Genomic DNA, 5,178 nt, shown 5'->3' on the forward strand with positions numbered 1-5,178 from the left:
AGTTTTTTAATTGATATTTCTGCTCCTACATAGTAGACTTCATAAAATACTAAAAGAGGGGAGAGAAGAGGGAGAAACGTATTTTGGCCTGCTTTTTACCATTGCAAAGAAGAAATAACTGCCTTTTGATAAAAATTCAGAGAATTTTCAGACCTTCACCCAGTGTTGAGGGGAGTAGTATGAAGTTGTACCTGGCAGTACAAATAAGTTGGTTTATCAGTTGATTGAGTTCTTGTTATGGCAATTACAATCCTGAGCTCCCTTTTCAGAATTGGCAAGTTATTTAGAGTGCAAGTTCTAGCAAGAAATAGAGTCATGATTATTAAAGATTTGTTGCCTTCTTTTTTTTTTTTTTTTTGAAAAAAACTTTGGCCCTATAATTGCCTCTTTGTATTTTTTTTTCTCTTCCCAAACTTAGAAAGGCTTTTAGTCTTTGGTGAGAAATTTTAACTTTAAAGCTCTTTGTGTGTTATATTCTTCAATACATTTAATGAGGAATAACTTTCTAACAACATATTGAGGCACTGTAAATACTGAGACCTGTAACAGCACTTGCAGGATGGTATATGACAGCAATAAAACATTTACGGTTGCATTCTTCATCCTTGTGATAGTGGTATATTGATTATATACAACTACAAAGCAGTAAGAAAGGATCAGGATTTTGTGAAGTACTTTATTTACTCAGCCTTCATATAATACTCCCTTTACTCAAAAGCCCTATTCAGTGGTTTATATGGCTTTCTTTTGCACATAATTTCCATTAGGTTATATAACCTGGCAACCTGGCTTCACATCAAGCCAGTCTATTTAGGGAAAACTTTAATTAGCACTGCCGTGCTGGAGGGGGAAGAAAAACAATCCCACCTGACAGTTGGTCTGTTTATTCTTTTCTTGTTTGCTAAAAGTTGAATACTATGTGAGTAGACAGGCTGCCAGAACTTGGACCAGTGGTACTGGAGGTTTGATTTGTTCTGTGGGAAGAGTTCACCTTCAGAAGGAAAGGAACAGTCATGAAAAGGAGAATGATGGAAAACCTTTGCAGCGAAGAACTTTCATCTTGACTCCAGTTGAACTGAAGCTGCCTTACAACCTAGAATGTGAGAGTTTATCTCTTTTCCACAGGTAGATAATAGAAAAAAAAACAACCTGTAACTCTGGCTGTTTTCCTCTTCCAGATGAAATATTTCTTCTTTTTGTGGAATCTTGTGAAGGTCTGAAAGTTTGAATCAACCACCTGAACTCAACTGGATCTATGAGCACCTTTAGGTGATGACTGTGTCTTAGTTTAATGGACAACAAAGGGAAACGAGGATGTTTAAATATGCCATATTCTTACAAGGAGAAATGTGCAATGTTTCCCACTTCATTTGTCCTAGTGAATCATGAAAGAAAGGGAATAGAAAGTAAAATACGAGATTAAATGCAGTAGCTATAAACTCAGGGTATGAGAAGGTGTTTAAAATCAATTTATTTTATTGAGCATAAAAAGTACACCTTGACATCTGCCAGTGAGATGAAAACTATGAAAAAGGATGTTGTACAAAACTGGTTACAGCAAGTTTACTGCTTTAAAGAGGTTCTTAAAGCACTCAGTTCCTAGCCAGCTGTAGGATATACAAAGTTTGGCGTAAGACTTCCACTGATTTTGAAAGTCTGTAGCATTGCTACAAAAACTGTGCCATCATTTTAGATCTCCCACAAAACCATAATTTAATTGGTGGTTATGCAAAAAGAAAATGTCACCAGGAAGAAGGGTGGCATGCACAGACTCATTGAGTAGAGCTGCCTGGTGTTTTCTGCAGAGATGGCTGACACAATTCTCCAGTTTCTCTGAGGCCTCCTGGGCTGCAGAGCAGCGCTTGATTAGTGTTGCCAATTCCATTCTGAAGCTGGTCAGTGTATCTGTAACAGACGCAAGCTATTTGTTAGCATATGCTGGATGTTCGTTTTCCTCAGAGATTCTGTAGAGTATGTGAGGAAGATTTTCTTCAAAGCCAAACAGAATAATACCAGCTTAGAAAACTGTGCTGCAGAAATAAGTATCTTCTGCTTCTCGTTCACAGGTGGTAAGCAGAAAGGCAATTTTTTAAAAATACAGATTTAGGGGTAAGTATGATTATTTTATTTAGCTTAATATTTTGTTTCTGGGTAACGTGTGCATATTGCATTCCTACAACATAATGGGACTCTGGAGGCTCCTTAGTGAATCTAGAGAGATGAAACCCATGCTAACGCTGGAATACTGAATTAAAAGCGCTATACATTTTATATGAGGCATTCTTCAGGATAGGGATGGATGTGAGCAGTGAATATTATGAGCCTAGTAAAATGTGAAAAAGTTAACAACTTTAACTTAAAAAAAAGGAGAGGGGGGGGAGAGGGGAGGTAGAAAAAAAAAAAAAGTAATAAATACATGTAGCTGTTAATTCTTCCAGGAGAAAAACTTTTCTTCATTCATAATCAAATTGCTTTGACCCTCAAATAATTATTATTTTGTGCAGATTTTTTCATGTGTTTGAGTCTTTGCAACTAGGGAACCTTAACTAGTTTTCATTGCATTGAACTTTATCATACACTTAAAAGAACTGTAGTGGGTATTGATTTTTAGCTATTATGTGTACAGAAAACTGTAACTATGGGAATTACTGTTTGCAAAAAGGCAGAAAGAAATGTTTTCTCTAAGAAATAAAAAGCAAATGAAAGGGATGGAAATGACCTGCAATTTACTAAGGCAAAGCATAAAAGAATCCAGGAGATCTAATTGCTAGCAAAGACAAGAGCTCTGTTCCCTCTTATGACCTTGCTTGTTTTCACTGTTATTTTTTACTGAATCTTTGATGTTTGGCTTCCAAGAATTTCTGAAGATGCAGGATAACAAATTGATATTTAACATGGGTTTCAGATATCATTTGATGGATGGAAGTGGTTTGCACTGCTTTGCCGAACTTCACACATCAAACAAATATTTTCACTTAGTTTCTGAAAAATAGAATCATAGAATGGCCTGGGTTGAAAAGGGCCACAACGATCATCTAGTTTCAACCTGCCTGCTGTGTGCAGGATCACCAACCACCAGACCAGGATGCCCAGAGACACATCCAGCCTGGCCTTGAACGCCCTAGAGGGGCATCCATAACCTCCTTGGGCAACCTGTTCCAGTGAATAGGAACAGCATAAACAACAAGCGCAACAAACAGAAATAACATACTTCGTTCTGTAAAACAGTAAAATTGAATGAGGTTTTTATTTCCATCACGTTATTTTTAATTGCCAGTGATGCAGTATAGCAGAAGTTCTGCTATATCTATTGATTTTTTTATTAGCACATGATTAATCATTGCAAATAATTGGGCCAAGAAAGCCCACTGAAAAATTCTCCTGTATACTTTTCAGCTGACATTACTGATACTTTATCTTAGAGGGAGAAATCTTAAGGTAGAAAAATCTGTTTTCGAAGATTCCTGATTCATGCATTAAAATTGGTTATATAAATTTATTTTATATGTGTAAAATTAACAAAGTTCTTATTTTAATGTAAATTTGTGCCAAAATGTCAATCTTGTTTTATAGAGAGAGCGAGAGATCCCGGAAGAGGATAAATGCTGTAGACTGTGCAAAGCTTAAGATGATTGCACTTATTTTTTCCATCAACAGTTGTGTTGGAATCTCTTTCTGTTGCTTGAAAGAGTGTTGTGAGTTAAGAGCCCTGGTTGTTCAGCGCGGGGTCAGGTGAGCGCTTCTCTGCTGCGCAGGTGGAGCGGGACCCATCGGTGGGACACAGGTGGCGCTCGCAGCGCACTGCCACGTGCAGGGAGCCCGCACGGCTGCACGGTGAACATTCCTGCCTCTGAGCTTGCAGGAAAAGTTTGCCTGGAAGATATATTGCTTACAAACTCTCGGATGTTTTTTTATTGTTTGTTTTCGTTCTTGTTGGTTTTTTCCTCCTGCTTGTCCCCAACCTTTTTAAAATTTTTATTTATTTTATTTTGTGCTTCAGAACGCCAATGGAGAGACTGTTACCCGGGGTGAGGGGTGGCTGGGCACGCGCTGCAGGTGGGCGGGAAGCCTGCCAGCTGCTGGAAGGTTCCAGAGCGCTGGGCCCTGCAGGGAGGTCGTGCCTGGGGCCGCCGCTAGGGGGCGCCACGTGCTGCGCGTGGGGGGGGGGGTTCGCGTGCTTCTGCTTCAGCTTTACCCTCAAAGGCGCGCTGAGGGGCGGGGGAGCGCTGCTTGCTGTAGCAGAGCGTGCTCGGTTACGTTCTTTTTCCTCAAGCAGAACGAATGTCCGATGGAAAATGCATAGTATGAGTAATGCATGTGTTTGTGCATCACAGGTGAGAAGGATTTCTCCTGAATTGTGATCCGAAGTGTGTTTTCAGTGTTGGTGCTGTGCTGCAGCTGGCCAGCAGCTTCGTTGTCGCATCTAGCCGTGTTTTTATTGCCACTCAATTAACTCCGAGGTAATCGGCTTTACTTTCTTGATTTTTAAGTGCAGGTTGTCTCGTTTGTGATCACTTCTGAACGTATATGAAGAATAAATAGCATAATAAACTAGCTCTGATCTGGGTATAATTTAGTTATGCCTGTGCTGTGGAAACTCTATGCAGAGTTTTTGAATTAGATGTAACAGCACCCATATCTTAGAAACTAGTCAGCTGCTTTAATTACAGAAGTAGCCGCCTGCTATTCCAGTGTAAACTTAGATGATGCAGTGTGATTTTTGGAGAGGGGAAAAAAAACCCCGAAAGCCTTTGCAGCAAAAATCACGAGCGTATCTTTACATTTAATTCCAGCTACTAGGAAACAACAAGGACTGTGGTACAAATAGAGGACTGTGTGTACTGCAGTGCTTTCTGTTTGGATACCAGTGTCACATGGGACAATCTCATGGTGTCGTCTTATTTGTAGTGCATGTGTTACCTCAGCAAGAATTAAATTCCCAGCGAATAAGGAAAAAAACAAAATGCAGTCTGGAATTAGTGGGAACATAGTTCTGGAAACAGTCATTTTTTGAAATTACCCCATAATCTGTAAAAATTAACCAGCTGTTTTTCTTGTTATGTGTTCTTTCGCCTGTATACTCATCTCTTGCTTTTCCAGATACGTTTTGATGTCTGTTGTAATATCAGGTGCTGATCTGGCGTTATTTCCAGTTGATAGAAGGTGATAAAGTGGTTG

General features: G+C 39.3%; 1 long non-coding RNA gene across 1 annotated transcript; it reads left to right on the forward strand.

The window, feature by feature from the left end:
* Positions 1 to 880: 880 nt before the first annotated feature.
* LOC125693964 (uncharacterized) lies at positions 881 to 2,109 on the forward strand. The gene is made up of 3 exons (XR_007377338.1): positions 881 to 1,100; positions 1,179 to 1,269; positions 2,067 to 2,109. It is a non-coding gene; the product is annotated as an uncharacterized LOC125693964 (long non-coding RNA).
* Positions 2,110 to 5,178: the final 3,069 nt, after the last annotated feature.

This window comes from Lagopus muta, chromosome 5 (genome assembly GCF_023343835.1).
Source record: "Lagopus muta isolate bLagMut1 chromosome 5, bLagMut1 primary, whole genome shotgun sequence".
NCBI lineage: Eukaryota > Metazoa > Chordata > Aves > Galliformes > Phasianidae > Lagopus > Lagopus muta.